Raw genomic sequence first — 16,541 nt, 5'->3', positions numbered from 1 at the left:
TCAGTCCAAATGGTACCACCTCCAGGAAGCCTTCTTATTCCCTCCAAGAACTGTGGCTTTTGGAAACTGCATCCCCTGTTCTTCCCTCCTCCCACCTTCAGGATTTGTCAGTGGCTCCTTTTCTCCACATGGGAATCCACCCAAGGGGATCTTCCCTTCCCTTGGGTCCTCCCCACTATTGTCCTCCTGGTTGAGAGCCCAGAGCCAGAATCAGACAGACCTGGCTTTGTAGCGCAGCGTGGACATTTACACCAGCTGTCTGACCTTGAAGAGTTTGTTTCCCTCTTTGACCTTCAGCTTCCTCATCTGAATAACAATAGAAGCTACTTTGAGCCTGATGCCTGTAGTCCATGGGGTCGAAAAGAGTCAGACACAACTGAGCAACTGAACAACAATAGCCTCGAGATTGCCTCAAGGACCAGATGAGAGACAGTTCATGTTAAACAATTAGTATAGGGCCTGGTGTGTAATAAAGCACTCAATAAATGTTAACTATTATTGATCTTCACCTGGGCAGTGGCTGCTGACAATGTTTAAGTTTCTCAGCCTTTGAATCAAGTACTTACCGCCCCAGCTATATTTATTGACATGGAAAGATGCCCAAAGTGTACTCTTGAGAGGCAAAAAGCAGGCTACAAAACAATATATGCCTCACAGGTCATTTTAAGATTAAGGGGAAAATGGATACATATCTCTTAGCATGGTGCCTGCACAGGTGATGAGCTCACTGACAGTTGTGATTATTATTAATGTGAAAACCCTTCCAATGCTACTTTCAAATATTACCATTCGTTGTTGTTTTTGTTTTTTAGTCACTCAGTCATTTCTGACTTTGTGACCCCAGGGACTGCAGCACACCAGGCTTCCCTGTCCTTCACCATCTCTCAGAGCTTGTTCAAATTCATGTTAAGTGAGTCGGTGATGTCATCCAACCATCTCATCTTCTGTCACCCCCTTCTCCTCCTGCCTTCAGTCTTTCCCCGCATCAGTCTTTTCCAATGAGTCGGCTCTTGGCATCAGGCGGCCAAAGTATTATTGGAGCTTCAGCTTCAGCATCAGTCCTTCCAACGAATATTCAGGATTGATTTCCTTTAGGATGGACTGGTTTACCATGCAAGTTTCTGTAAAACAAGATGCTGTTTGTCATTGCACTTCAACAGTGAATCAGAGAGGCACACCGGTGTATCCCTTCTGCCTTCCTTCTGACGCACTGCCGGGGGCTATCGTGGACAGGACTGGAGTTGGACTTGGGACCCATTGGTCTCATGTGGATTCTGGTACTTTCTTATGTGATCCTGGAGCAAAAGAAAAGCAAAGCATTGCCCTTTGGAATTAAGACTCCAAGCTTGGATAAAGAATGTTCTTTGCAGTAACTGAGGTGCTATGACAAAAGGTAGACACTTGGTGGCGCTCCAGTCAATCTGCATTAGAGAAAATAACAAGAGGATGATAGTAATGCCGATCTTCAAATTAACAGTGGCTTTGGAGAAGGAAATGGCAACCCACTCCAGTACTTCTTGCTTTGAAAATCCCATGGACGGAGGAGCTTGGTGCAGGCTACTATCCATGGGGTCACAAAGAGTCGGGCACGACTGAGCGACTTCACTTCACTTCACTTCACTTCTATTTACTGAGTTCTTGCTATGAGCTCCTAGAATGTGCTAACAGACTCACAAACTTTATCTCATTTTGTCATTCCATTATCTCATTATCTCATTCCAAGCACCTCATTAGTTTGATGCTATTACCGAAGATTTTAAAGATAGGGTGTATTGCTGTTGAGAATTTTAAAAATGTTTTAATGGAGTCACAATTCACCTACTTTGTAAAATGTACAAGCCCTGAGTGTACAGCCTGGTGAATTGTTCTAAGTGTACATACACAGATACCCGCACCCAGATGAGGGTATGAAACTGCTATAACAACCTTTCCACTCACCCCCCACCCAAGGCAACCACTATCCTGACTGCTATCACCATTTATTCATTTTGGGCGCTTTTGAACTTCATATAAATCAAATTATACATATATAATGTTTAGAGTTGCCAGGTCTATCACATAAAAGGCCAGGATGCCAATTAAATTTGAATTTCCTATGAGACACTGTTCTTAATTTGCTAAGCCGTGTCTGGTTCTTTGTGATCCCATAGACTGCAGCACACCAGGCTTCCCTGTCCTTCACTATCTCCCAGAGTTTGCTCACACTCATGTCTATTGAGGCAGAGATGCCATCCAACCATCCCATACTCTGTCGCCCCTTCTCCTCCTGCCCTGAATTTTTCTCAGCATCAGGGCCTTTTCCAATGAGTCGGCTCTTCGCATCAGGTGGCCAAATATTAGAGCTTCAACTTCAGCATCAGTCCTTCCAGTGAATATTCAGGATTGATCTCCTTTAGAATCGACTGGTTTAATCTCCTTGTTGTCCAAGAGACTTTTAAGAGTCTTCTCCAGCAACATAATTTGAAAGAATCAATTCTTTGGGACTCAATCTTCTTTATGGTCCAACTCTCACATCCATACATGACTACTGAAAAAACCATAGCTTTGATTATACCGACCTCGTTGGCAAAGTGATGTCTCTGCTTTTTAATATGCTGTCTACGTTTGTCATAGCTTTTCTTCCAAGGAGCAGCGTCTTTTAATTTCATGGCTGCAGTCACCATCCAAAGTGATTTTGGTGCCCAAGAAAATAAAATCTGCCACTGTTTCCACTTTTTCCCCATCTATTTTCCATGAAGTAATGGGACCAGATGCCATGATCTTAGTTTTTTGATTGTTGATTTCTAAGCCAACTTTTCACTCTCCTCTTTCGCTATCCTCACCAAGATGCTCTTTAGTTCCTCTTCACTTTCTGCCATTAGAGTGATATCATCTGCATATCTGAGGTTGTTGATTTTACCCTGGCGATCTTCATTCCAGCTTGTAATGCATCCAGGCCAGCATTTCGCTTAATACACTCTGCGTGTGAGTTAAACAAGAAAGGTGACAATATGCAACCCTCATGGACTCCTTTCTCAATTTGGAACCAGGCTGTTGTTCCATGTCCAGTTTTAACTGTTGCTTCTTGACCTGCATGCAGGTTTCTCAGGAGACAGGTCAGGTGGTCTGGTATTCCCATCTCTTTCAGAATTTCCCACAGTTTGTTGTCATCCACACAGTCAAAGGTTTTAGCATAGTCAATGAAGCAGAAGTAGATGTTTTTCTGTAATTCCCTTGCTTTCTCTATGATCCAGCAAATGTTGGCAGTTCGATCTCTGGTTCCTCTTTTCTAAATCCAGCTTGTACATCTGGAAGTTCTTGGTTCACATACTGTTGAAGTCTAAGTTGAAGGATTTTGAGCACTATGTTGCTCACATGTGAAAAAAGCACAGTTGTACAGTAGTTTGAACATCCTTTGGCATTGCTTTTCTTTGAGATTGGAATGAAAATTGACCTTTTCCAGTCTTGTGGCCACTTCTGAGTTTTCCCAATTTGCTGGCACATAGAATATAGCACTTTAGCAGCAGCATCTCTTAGGATTTTAAATAGCTCAGCTGGAATATTTTTATACTAAAAAAATTCATAGTTTGTCTGAAATTCAAATTTAACCAAATATCCTATATTTTTTTCTGATGAGTCTAGTACTCTTTTGTGCCTGGTTCCTTTTAACATAATTGTGAGATTCACCTCCATTGTTTTCGTTATTTATAACTTTCCCTTTTTCATTGCTGTGTAGTATTCCACTCCATGAATGTATCTTGATACATTTATTCTTTGTATGGTTGAGGAGAAGGAAGGGTTACCCTCAGAAGTGCAGCCTAGATAGTGTTAAACAGTGTAGTCTGGCATCAGAGTCCTGAGGGATTTAAATCCTAGCTCCACCTCTTACTACTTGTAAGACCTTGACCTAGTGACTTGATCGCAGCTGGTTTGACTTTAATTGGGTTAGTAATGGTACCTCAAAGGGTGTTGTAAGGTTTAAAGGAGATATTACATGTAAATCTCTTAGAATAGGGCCCAGTACAGTGTTAGCACCTGATGAATGGTGCCTGTGTCATGGTACCCATTAGACCTGGGAGAAAATTGAAGTTCAGAGGTGTTAAGAGTCTTGCCGAAAGTCTTATACCTGGTAAGTCCCAGAGCCCTTTTGTCATCAATATTGGCTAAATTAGTTTTATCATCAATTTTTTTTGAGCACCCGTTATGCATCAGGCCTTGAAGTAACACGATGAGCAAAAGAGCCAAAGCCCCTCCTGTTGTGAAATATACATTCTCAGGGCTCTCACAGTGCAGTTTGCCTGCTTTATATGGGCCTCTCATTAGTTATGTGGTATTGATGCTTTTGAACTGTGGTGTTAGAGAAGACTCTTTTTTTTGTTTGTTAGTCTTTTTTTTTAGAGAAGATTCTTGAGAGTCCCTTGGACTGCAAGGAGAACCAACCAGTCCATCCTAAAGGAGATCAGTCCTGGGTGTTCATTGGAAGGACTGATACTGAAGCTAAACTCCAATACTCTGGCCACCTGATGCGAAGAGCTGACTCACTGGAAAAGACTCTGAGGCTGGGAGGGATTAGGGGCAGGAGGAGAAGGGGATGACAGAGGATGAGATGGCTGGATGGCATCACTGATTCGATGGACATGAGTTTGAGTGAACTCCAGGAGTTGGTGATGGACAGGGAGGCCTGGCATGCTGCGATTCATGGGGTCAAAAAGAGTCGGACACGACTGAGAGACTGAACTATAACTATATAGTGTGAAAGGCACTTAGCATGGAGCCCCTCAGGCATTACTGTTCCAGGAACAACAGCTGTTACCCGGGTAGTAGAATCTCTATGAGCCTTCCCAGGTGGTGCTGTGGTAAAGAATCCGCCTGCCAATACAGGAGATGCAAGAGACGTAGGTTTGATCCTTGGGTCAGGAAGATCCCCAGGAGTAGGAAATGGCAATCCACAACAGTATTCTTGCCTGGAAAATTCCATGGACTGAGGAGCCTGTGGGCTCCTCAAGAGCTACAGTCCATAGGGTTGCAAAGAATCAAACGTGACTGAGCACAGCAATCTCTATGGCAACAGTGTGTAATAGGGCTCAGCAGCCCCATTTTACAGATGAGAAAACTGATGCTCAGGTAGGTTAAGAGACTGGCCCGAGGTGACACAGCTGGTACTGGCAGAACAGGAATTCAGCGTCACATCCATTTGACTAAAACCCTCCTGGCGAATTTTTCTGTCTTGAGTTCTGCTTCTGGAGTCCAGATGTGAGAGATTCAAGTCCCAGCTTTGTGACCCTGGGCATGTTATTTGCTGTCTGTGGGCTCTAGTTTCTGTATCGCTACACAGAATTGCCTTGGGCATCTGCAGAAAGCTCTCTGCAGATACAAACATCTCTGAAGGGATGTTGGTGGGGATCTGCAGTCAGGAAGGGGCTTCTGAATGTGTAAGCTGTTCAGCGCTTAAATCAAAACCTTCCTTCCAAAAAAAAAAAAAACAAAAAACCTTCGTTCCAGGGAATTCCCTAGCGGTCCAGTGGTTAGAACTGTACACTTCCACTGCAGGGGGCATGGATTTGATCCCTGGTCAGGAAACCAAGATCCCACGTGCTGTATGGTGTGGCCAATAAATTAATTAATAAGTCAATCGATTAATTAAAAATTCTGATTATTGTAAAAAAATGGAAAGCCTTTCTTACATAAATGAACTTAAAGACGTAGAAAGATGCCTAGACTATCTCGTTGAGTATATTTAAAAATCCAGTTCATGGGTGTAGCTGTATGTACGGAGCATGCGTGAGAAAGGATTCATTGAACAGTCACTTAGGTAGCAGCACTCATTCTGTGTGGGTGCTGTGCTAGGTCCTCTGGAAGTAGTGCTCCTAACAGCCGTGTGTGGCAGGTGCTGCCTTAGACGATTGTGCAGGCAGAGTTAACACTCTCTAGGCTGTCCAGGTAGCACAGAGCTGCCACCTGGATCGGGGCACTTTGGCCTCAGATGCTGTGTGCTCTTGACCCCATAGCTCTGCCACTTCTGCTATGGGTGTTTTCTTTTCCCTCTGGATGATAAAACATCAGTGTTTTGAATTTTCTTCTTTATGCTTCTCTGCATTATCTGAGCTTTTATGGTATGTAGGTTTTGTTTTTCATAAAAACTAGAATTCTAATTTGATGTCTATAAGAATTAGCTGTGGATGCTTCTAGGGGTAAGCCACTCCCAGTCTTTTTTGTGGTGGGGAGACTGCAGTCCTTAGACCTGGAACCCACTGCTCAGTCCTGAGGTCCCCCTGCAGGGCACTCTGACCCAGGGCAAGTCAGTATCTAGTCATCACCTCCCCCTGGCCACCTTAGAGTAGGCACAGATTGGGACCTCAGTAAACATCCTCTGATGCAGAAGGAACGGGTCACTGTGCCCTCAGGATCTCACTCCACCTCCAAAAGTTGTTTCCTACCTTCTCCCAGGACCCCGAGAATTAGTGACTGAACCAAGTCACTATGAAGTGCTGATAGTATAGGGTTTTTTCACATGGATCTTAGTTGCACCATGTGAGGTCTTGTTCCTGGACCAGGGATCGAACCCAGGCCCCCTGCATTGGAAGTAAGGAGTCTTAGCCGCTGGACCACCAGGGAAGTCCTCTAGTTTATAGGTTTTTAAGGAGGCAAGTTGGAGAAGGCAATGGCACCCCACTCCAGTACTCTTGCCTGGAAAATCCCATGGACTGAGGAGCCTGGTAGGCTGCAGTCCATGAGGTCGCTAAGAGTCGGACACAACTGAGCGACTTCACTTTCACTTTTCACTTTCACGCATTGGAGAAGGAAATGGCAACCCACTCCAGTGTTCTTGCCTGGAGAATCCCAGGGACGGGGGAGCCTGGTAGGCCGCCGTCTATGGGGTTGCACAGAGTCGGGCACAACTGAAGCGACTTAGCAGTAGTAGCAGCAAGAAGGCAAGTGGCAAGAGACCCAAGCCACAACCAGATGGATGACTAATGGGGCCCATGGGCTGGGGGATGTGGCTGTCAGAGAGCCCCAGAAATCACTGCCCAGGATGGCAGGGGAGGGGCTCAGGCCTCACCCCAAGAAGGGGCTGCTGGGAGTTTTCTGCCTGTGACCCCACTCATGACCCCACCTCCTATCACCCCCACCTCAAAAAGGCTGCACCCACAGAGCCATAAATTCCTATCATTAGACCATATCTCTACGGCTCAGGCTGTTTGCCAGGAGCCCTACAATTATTTTTTATCACTTAACAAGTTGTATAATTATTTTTATCACTTTTTTCTCACAGCAAGGCTACTTTTGCCTTCTTTCAGTTTGGAGTTGGGGGGAACCCGGCTCCCAGAGCGTTTCACAGCGTTTCCTGGCTTTGTCCAAAGCTCTAGAGCAGGTCAGGGTTTGAACTCACAGCTCCTCCAGGGGCTAAGTGGGGGCTTTTGTGAGGCCAGAGGCTTGGGAAGACTGGGGGTTGGAAACTGGGAGCCCTTGAGAGCCAGAGAAAGGCTTTAGGCTCAGCTACTTCCTGTGTGACCAGGGCAAGTCACTCAACCACCCTGTGCCCCAGTTTCTTCATTGGTTAAATGGGGAAGTGATAATAATACCCAACTCATAAGTCAGTAGACATAAGTGCTCAAACCGATGAGATTCTATTTAATCTTGACTTGGGACCTAGATTCCAAATTGAGACCCTGGCCTCCTAGATGACTTAGGCAAGTCCCTTGCCCTCCCTGAGTCTTAGACTCCTCATGTGTAAAATGGACATTATCTTGCCTGCCTCACTCTCTGCTCTCACACGTCCATCCATCGGCCTGACCTTCTTCAGGTCCTCAAGCCCCAACGCTCCCAGCCCCAGTTTTGCCCGGGTAATTCCATTATCATCCCAGGCATCCTTCCTTCTCTCCCTCCCTTCTCTTCTTTACTTATTCAATAAATATTTTTTGAAGACCTACTGTCTACCCAGATTGTGCTAAGTGGTAGAGAAGACAGGCAAAGTCCCTGTGCTCGTGACAGGAAGATAGAAATAAACTAAAAAGAGAGTCAAGGACCTCCCTGATGGTCCAGTGGTTAAGAATCCACCTGCCAATGCAGGAGACACGGGTTCCATCCCTGGTCCAGGAGGATTCCGTGCGCAGTAAGGGCAGTTAAGCCCGAGCACCACAACTCCTGAGCCTGAGCACTAGTGCCGGCAAGCTGCAGCTACTAAAGCCTGTGTGCCCCGAGCCTCCCTGTGTGCCCCGAGCCCGTGCTCCGCAACAAAGAGAGGCCACTGCAATGAGAAGCCGGCAGATTGCAACTAGAGAGGAGCCCCTGGTCACCACAACTAGAGAACCCCTCCAATTCAGCCAAAAATAAAAAATGTTAAAAGAGTCAAAGTAAAACAAAACCCAAGGCAGTTACACATGGTATTAAACACTTCATAAAGGAGAATTAGAGCACCGTAAGAGGAAGTAAATGGGAAAGGTCACTTTCCAGAGAGGCCTCCCAAAGGAGATACTTCTGCTTCAAATTAATAATCTTTGAATATGCACATGGTATAAAATTCAAAGAGTACACAGCATCACCCAGGATGGTTCTGCCTGCCATCTTCCTGTCCCCAGCTTTGCAGTCCTCCATGGAGAGGCCCCTGTGTTGCCCATTGCTTGGGGGTGGCTGACATTTGTGGTGACATCTGAATCGCAAGAACCAGTAGATAGGGACTTCCCTGGTGGCCCAGTGGTTAAGAATCCACCTTGCAATGCAGGGGACGCAGGTTCTATCCCTGGTCAGGGAACTAAGACCCCACAGGCTTTGCAGCCAAAAATCCAAAACATAGAGGAGAAGTGATGTTGTAACAAATTCCGTAAAGCCTTAAAAAATGGTCCACATCAAAAAATCTCAAAAAAAAAAAAAAAAGAAGAATCAGCAGACATTTGAAGAGGTAGGAGAAGAGATGTCCAAGCCGAGAAAACAGTGAGAGCAATGGCCCTGAAATGGACCTGCATTACTGGAGAGAGGGGAGCAGAGGAGATCGATGTGGGGCCTGGGAGCCGTGGAAGGAATTCGGATGTTACTCTCTGTGGCCTGGGTATAACTTTCGAGTTGGCTAAGATAGAAGTGAGTGTCGTCTTCTTTTTTATTAATTTTAAATAAATAAATTTCTTTTTAAAATTTATCTATGTATTTATTTATTTGTGGCTGTGCCAGATCTTTCTTGGGTCTTCGCTGCTGCATGTGGACTTTTAGTTGCAACAAGTGGGGGCTACTCTCTAGGTGCAGTTTGCGGGCTTCTCATTGCAGCGGCTTCTCTTGTGGCAGAGCATGGGCTCTAGGGTATATGAGCTGCAGTAGTGGCGGCACACAGGTTTAGGTACCCCACAACAGGTGGAATCTTCCCGCACCAAGGATCGAACCCACATCCCCTGGGTTGGCAGGTGATTCCTTAACGGCTAGACCACCAGGGAACTCCAGAAGTAAGCATCTTCTGACTTGTGTTTCGTAGAAACACTCTGAGGAGAGCTGATTTAGGGGCCTGAGAGGGGCAGGGAGATGAGTGAGGTGGCGCCCATGGAGTTGGGGATGGTCAGGGCCAGGGCGGAGGGTGGAGGCCGAGAGGAGGGGTCCATCTGGGTTGTTTGGGAGGTCAGTGGAACCCAGCAAGGGTCCCAGTCATAGGCTCTGATGGTGTCTTGGCAGTGTTAGGAGTCCCGTCTTTGTGATTCTAAGGTTAACTTGCACACTTGTAACCTGGCACGGAGTGGGCACTTGGGACGTGTTTGCTGAAGAGATGACTAACGGAAAGAAAGGCCCTTTGTAAATGGAGACACGCCCTCTGAGAAATGGCTGCAGCCTCCCCTCCCCACTGCCTCCCTCCTTACGGACATTCCCCTCCCATCATCCCTGTCCTTGAATCACCTCCAGGCACATCCTGCTTCTGATAGGCAGGATTTTAGAAGCTCAACCTTCAGGTTCTCGTATTTTCTTAGCCAGGAAACCTCTTTCCCATGGAAGCCTGATATGTAAATGAGATAGAAAGTTATTTTATAATTTCAAACACCCAAGAATCTGAGTAAAAGAAATGAAGAAAATTGACAGGATTCTCAGCAGTTATTGATATACAAATGATCCTTGAGAAAAATGGAGCTGTTTTATTGAATGCCATAATTTCAAATCAGGGCATTCCTGACAATGTGTTCTTTTTATATACCCGACAAAGAGCTCTCAGAGGCTTTCTGCAGGGAAACCCAGCCTCTGAAGTCAATTATTCCAGCATTTGGTTTCGTTTGTATTCAAGCACAATCCTGCTTCATCCATAGAAATATTTCCAAATGGTAAAAGTCTGTGTATGTGTATGTTTCAAAATTTTTATATAATTAAAGTATACAACATACATTTTTAAAAAATGTACCAAGCCTAAGCGTACAGCTCAGTAATACTCACAAAGAGAACACCGCCATGTCCCTGGCACCCAGATGAAGACGGGGACCCTGGCCAGCCCCATCTCTTCCAGTCATTCACAGCTCACCTCTCTACAGAGTAACCATGATCTTGACCCTTAACACCCTAGGTTATTTTGGTCTCTTGAACTTTCACAGACATGAAATACAGGGCATATTCATTTGTATCTGGCTTGTGTTTGAGAGATTCATCTGTATTTTTTACAGCTGGAGTCTGTCTGTTCATTCTCATTGCTGTATAGTGTTCCATTGTATGAATATACCACAGTTTAAAAAAGCGATTTTTAAAATGTTTAAATGGTTTTTGCATATATTATTATTTTTTCTTTTTTTATTGGCATTTAATTGCTTTACAATGTTGTGTTTGTTTCTTCTGTATAACAAAGTGAGTCAGCTATATGTTACATATATCCCCTTCCCCAAATATGAAAGTTTCATGGATTTGCACGTCATCCTTGCACAGGGGTCGTGCTAATCTTCTCTGTCTTTTTCCAGTTTGGTGTATATGCTGCTGAAGCAAGCACCAAATAGTGATTAAAAACAAAAAACAAAAAACAAAAAAAAACAGGTCACTAGGGGTAGTGGGCAGGGACTGGGTCTGACCCACAGGTAAGTTTCGGTTTATGCACCTAGTGTTTCTGTTTTGTCTTCACTGTCTTGGCTGCTGTTAAAAATCAACGTCTGGCCTCTCTTAGAAGATCTGCTGTTTTTGGGCCCCCGATCTCAAGTGCCTGGAGCTGAATCCCGGCTGCCCCTTCTCAACAATGCTTTCTGTTCCCATTTTGCCACAGTCCCCACCACCCCCTATTGCATAGGCCCACCTTACCCACCAATATTGCCCACCTGGCCCTGTAAGCATTTTATTTTTTGTTAGTTACATATGACCTCTATTTTTAAAAACTTATTTTATTGAAGTATAGTTGACTTACAATGTTATGCTAATTTCTACTATACAGCAAAGTGATTCAGTTACACACATATGTATATACGTTCTTTTTCATATTCTTTTCCACTATGGTTTACCACAGGATATTGAATATAGTTCCCTGTGCTACTCAGTAGGACCTTGTTGTTTGGTCCTGTAAACACGTGAGTCTTCCACTCCAGCTTTAATTTAGCAGAAGTGGCCCCCAACATGCTTTATTCTGTGGTCTACACTACAGGAAAATCTGATCATTCAAGTTAGAATATAAATTGTCTCCACTGGGTTAAAATTTGGAAGGTATATTTGAATGCTTAAAAAATTTAGGACTTCCCTGGCACTCAGCTGCTAAGACTACACTTCTACTGTAGGGGCACAGGTTCAATCCCTGGTCAGGGAACTAAGATCCCATAGGTCTCTTAGTGGTGCAGCCAAATATATATATATATATGTATATATATATATATAGTCGTGTCTGACTCTTTGCAACCCTGTGGACTGTAGCCTACTAGGCTTCTCCATCCATGGGACTCTCCAGGCAAGAATACTGGAGTGGGTTACCATTTCCTTCTCCAGGGGATCTTCCCAACCCAGGGATCAAACCTGGGTCTCCTGCATTGGAGGCAGACGCTTTAACCTTTGAGCCACCAGGGAAGTCCATACACACACACACACACACACACACACACACTTATATATATTATCATTATTACTATTTTTAAAAGTTTTAAAATATATTTCATGATTATTGTTATTATCATTATTTCATGCATGCATGCTGTTGCTTCAGTCATGTCTGACTCTTTGCGACCCTATGGACCATTAGCCGGCCAGGCTGCCTCTGTCCATGGGATTATCCAGGCAAGAATATTGGAGCGGGTTGCCATGCCCTCCTCCAGGGGATCTTCCCGACCCAGGGATGAATCTGCATCTCTAATGTCTCCTGGATTGGCAGGCAGATTCTTTACCACTAGTGCCACCTGGGAAACCCATTATCATTATTATTATTAATCAAAAGATCTTTTAAAATATACAGTTGACCCTTGAGCAACATGGATTTGAACTGCGTGGATCCACCTTTATGCAGATATTTTTCAATAGTAAATATTACAATACTGCACAATCCATGGTTGGTTGAATCCATGGGTGCAGAACTGCAGATACTGGAGAAACCACTACTATGGAGGAACCATTGTAAGGTGGGCTGATATAAGTTATACACAGATTTTTGACTGCACGGAGGATGGGTGCCTGTAACCCCAACTTTGTTCAGAGTCAACTGTATTCAAATGTATAGTAAAGACCATAATTAAATATGATTCTGATGATTTGGAATCAAATCCTGGCTCTATTACTCAGGAGCTGTGTGACCTCAGGTAATTGTGGTACCTCTCTGTGCCACAGTACAAACGGGGATACTAATATTTACCTCACTGGGTTCTTATGAAGATTAAATGAGCTAATACTTATAACAATGTTAGACAAGCATCTGACACATAATAAATATTCAACATATGTTAGGCTTTTATTATTTTTAAATTTTGTGGGCAGACCAATCATCTGACCTGCTAAGGTAACAAACCATCTCAGTTTGCCCAAGACTTGAGAGGGCTTTCAGGAATCAGGACTTGCACTGCTAAAACTGGAAAGTGAAAGTCGCTCAGTCATGGCTGACTCTTTGTGACCCCATGGACTGTATAGTCCATGGAATTCAAAAGTGGAAAAGTCCCGGGCAAAAAAGGATCAACTGGTCACCCTCGGTCTTCCTAACAGTGACCCTTCACTATAACATAACAGACTGGGGCTCTTACTTAAAAAAAAAATAGCCATTTTATTTATTTATACTTATTTATTTGTGACTGCACTGGGTCTTCACTGTTGTGCGTGAGCTTTCTCTAGGGGCGAGCGGGGGCTACTCTTCTTTGCAGTGCTCAGGCTTCTCATTGCTGTGGCTTCTCTTGTTACGGAGCACGTGGTCTCGAGAGCACCAGGGCTTCAGTAGTTACGGCACACGCGCTTAGTTGCTGCATAGCATGTGGAGGCTTCCCAGACCAGTGACGGAACCCATCTTCCCAGACCAGTGATGGAACCCGTTGGCAGGCGGACTCTTCACCACTGAACCACCAGGGAAGTCCCACCATTAACATTTGGGGCTGAATAATTCTCTGCTGGGGAGAGAAGCTGCCTTGTTCATTGTGGGATGTTTAGCAGCATCCCTGGCCTGCACCCACTTGATGCCAGCAGCACCCTCACAACCAATTATGACAACTGAAAATGTCTTCAGATGTTGCCAGATGTCTCCTGAGAAGCAAGATCTCCAGGTCGAGAACCACTGGCTCAACTGAGGCAAATTTAATGAATGGCGTGTTTACAGAGGTGTGGGCAGGCTAAGGGATACCTCAGGGAGCAGTGACACACCCAGGGTCTAGAATATGGGGAACTGATCTCACCCCCAGACCTGCAGGAGTTTGAGAGGGAACGGTGTTACTGCTCCCGGAAGTAGCTGGAACTGTGAAAGTGAGGCCGTGGAGAAGTGCAGGCCCTGTCAAATGAGGGGCTACGTGGCGTAAATAGCCATGCTTCTTCCTCATCCTGCCTGTTAATCTCCCCTTGATGGCTCTCTTTGGAGGAATCCAGTGAGAAGTCAGGAGGCATGGGCACCTCCTGGTGCACAAAACAGAGCTGATGAGGGTGTGTGGAGGTGCTGGACGGACAGACAGGAACCATCACAGGGAGGCAGCAGCAGGCCTCAGACACTGGACATTTGAGTCTGGTCTTGTAAATTACGTAGGAGTTTTCCAGGTAGAGCAAATGGGGAAAGGGTATTTCACCCAGAGGGAACAGCATGTACAAAGGTATGGAGTTACAAAAGAGCCTGGCTCCCACTTCACTGTTTATTTAATCATGATTATTTGTTTGATTGATTGACTCTGTTCTAAAACACTCGAAAGGTACAAAGGCATAAAATTAAAAGTAGAGCTTCCTCCCACCCCTGACCCCAGCTGCCCTAACCTCCCAGAAGCCACCTTTCTCTCCAGGCTCCTCTCACTTCTAGAAATAGTCAGTGCAAATACTAGCTAGTAATGTATATGACATGTGTCACAAACTCCTAATTTGACTTAATTTCACTGATGTTTGTGGAGCCCCTGTGGTGTGCAGAGAAACAGGTGGAGAGCTCTGACCTTGAACCCCAAGCCCAGCCCTTCACAAAACACCATGCAGTTTTAGGCACATCACTCTCAGCTTCCCATATCCTCTTCCAAGAAAGGAGTGTCTCCAAGGGTTCTGCCAGCTCTGTGGGGTTTCCCTACAGTTGTGTAGTTCAACTGATGGTTTGTGAATTAAATGGAATTAAAGCTGAACCTGGTAGCTCAGACAGTAAAGAATCTGCCTGCAATGCAGGAGATCCAGGTTCAATCCCTAGGTTGGAAAGATCCCCCCTGGAGAAGGGAATGGCAAGCCACTTCAGTGTTCTTGCCTGGAGAATCCCATGGACAGAGGAGCCTGGGATCCATGGGTCCATGGGATCGCAAACAGTCGGACATGACTGAGGAACTAACACTTTCACTTTTCAAAGCTGAACCACTAGCAAGAAGCAGATTGTAACAAAAGAGCCTTGGGTCTCTCTCAGGCCCTTGTATTGTCATTTTAGGGAGATGAATGAGGTTTCTGTCTCCAAAGACATGCTCTTGAATGAGCCAACAGAATCGTTGTCTAAGAAGAGAGTGCCTACAGTACTATAACCTTGAGCATGGGCTGACTTGGAAGCTGGTTGGCTCCAACCAACTGGGTGGCACTTAACCTGGCTCTGAGCTGCCCAGGAAAGACTAGACCCTGCTGGGCTACCCCTAGCTGGTGTGTGAAGCTCTCAGGGGAGTTTAAGATCAAAAGGAGGAACTGGGAAGGCTATCAAGCTACAGTTATAGGGAGCCTGATGGCCAACTGGTATACCTGATGGTACCTGGAAGCAAGCAAAGAAGTCTGGGTACCATTTGCCCAGCCAGAAGCCCAGAAACCAGAGCAACCCAGGTCACCAGGAGCAGACGAGAACAGGGTTATTCCTTACCTCTGTTTTTCCTTTCTGATCTGTCTTGTCACCATAAAACTCGGTTCTTTTCTGACAATACCCGTATTTCCAGCACTTGGGGCAAAGTTGCCTACCACAGATGGACCACCTGCCTTGTTTTAGATGCTGACCACACACCAGCCTTCAGTTCCTGGCTACTATTCAAGAAGGTCTTGATGACCCCCACTTTGCAAACAAGAAAAACTGAGGCTCGGAAAGGAGAGATGCAGGGCATTGTGAGGTCAGGGATTGTAAATATATATAGTGATACCAACAGGCCTTTTGTGTTGGAGAGGTATGGAGTTTTGAGCACAGAGTCAGAGAACCTTAGAAGTCCAGGAGGGCTGGGTTCACAGGTTACCAGTACAGTCCACACCCGCATCTGATCACCACACCACGGATTAAGCGTCTCTCTAGGGTCCATTTCCCATGCATTCAGGCCTCTTCTTCTCTCACCTCGCATCTTGTTCCAGCCTCCTCCCTGGTCTCTCTTCTTTTCAAAACTACAAGCAGCAGCCAGAGGCATTTTTCTAAACTCTAAGCAGACTGTGTCCCTCTTTCTCTTAAAACCCTTCATTGGCTCCCCTTTGCCCTCAGGATAAAGTTCAAATTCCTTGACATGGTTTACTAAATCATCTGTCTCTTGCCACTCTGCCTCTCCCCAACACCCGCACCCCCAGCTCTGCACCAACTCGGACAAACCTCGGTTTAATTGACCAGATACGCCACATGCTCTCTCCCTCCCTCCCTAACCCCTGGACCTTTGCACTTGCTGTTCCACTCGCTTGGAACACAGTGCACTCTAGCACTCCCTTTCCCTGGTTGAATGTTCTCTCTCTTTTCCTAGCTCCTCTGGGAAGTTATTTCTGCTCACACCCCTCCCAAGGAGGCTGGGTTGGTGCCTCCTTCCAATCCACAGTTGGAACGTCCACCCCCACCCACAGTTCTCGCCTACCTGTATGACAATTCACTGTGGGTCATACATGCCTATGTGCTTGCCTGTGTCCCCTTGCCTCCCCCAAGAGGGAGGGCAGGAACAGGGATTGTCTTTTCTCTGCCACGCCCCTAGCTCCTGACATTGTGCCTGGAAAAGAAGAGTTTCTGAACAAAAATATGTGTTGATGTTGTTGTTCTGTTCTTAGTCATATCCAGCTCTTTG

At 45.5% G+C, this 16,541-nt stretch overlaps 1 long non-coding RNA gene and 2 other non-coding genes across 3 annotated transcripts; all 3 read right to left on the bottom strand.

Annotated features, from left to right (window-relative positions):
- Nucleotides 1-10,815: 10,815 nt before the first annotated feature.
- On the bottom strand, nt 10,816-10,918 carry LOC139186704 (U6 spliceosomal RNA). The gene has a single exon (XR_011570376.1). It is a non-coding gene; the product is annotated as a U6 spliceosomal RNA (small nuclear RNA).
- Nucleotides 10,919-11,898: 980 nt separating this feature from the next.
- Nucleotides 11,899-11,970, bottom strand: TRNAW-CCA (transfer RNA tryptophan (anticodon CCA)). Its single transcript has one exon. It is a non-coding gene; the product is annotated as a tRNA-Trp (tRNA).
- An 846-nt stretch (nt 11,971-12,816) lies between these two features.
- Nucleotides 12,817-16,105, bottom strand: LOC139186592 (uncharacterized). Its single transcript, XR_011570231.1, has 2 exons — nt 15,839-16,105; nt 12,817-13,481 (listed from the first exon to the last, which is right to left on the bottom strand). It is a non-coding gene; the product is annotated as an uncharacterized lncRNA (long non-coding RNA).
- Nucleotides 16,106-16,541: the final 436 nt, after the last annotated feature.

The sequence above is a fragment of the Bos indicus genome, chromosome 13 (assembly GCF_029378745.1).
Source record: "Bos indicus isolate NIAB-ARS_2022 breed Sahiwal x Tharparkar chromosome 13, NIAB-ARS_B.indTharparkar_mat_pri_1.0, whole genome shotgun sequence".
NCBI lineage: Eukaryota > Metazoa > Chordata > Mammalia > Artiodactyla > Bovidae > Bos > Bos indicus.
This window is presented reverse-complemented; position numbering and strand designations above follow the sequence as displayed.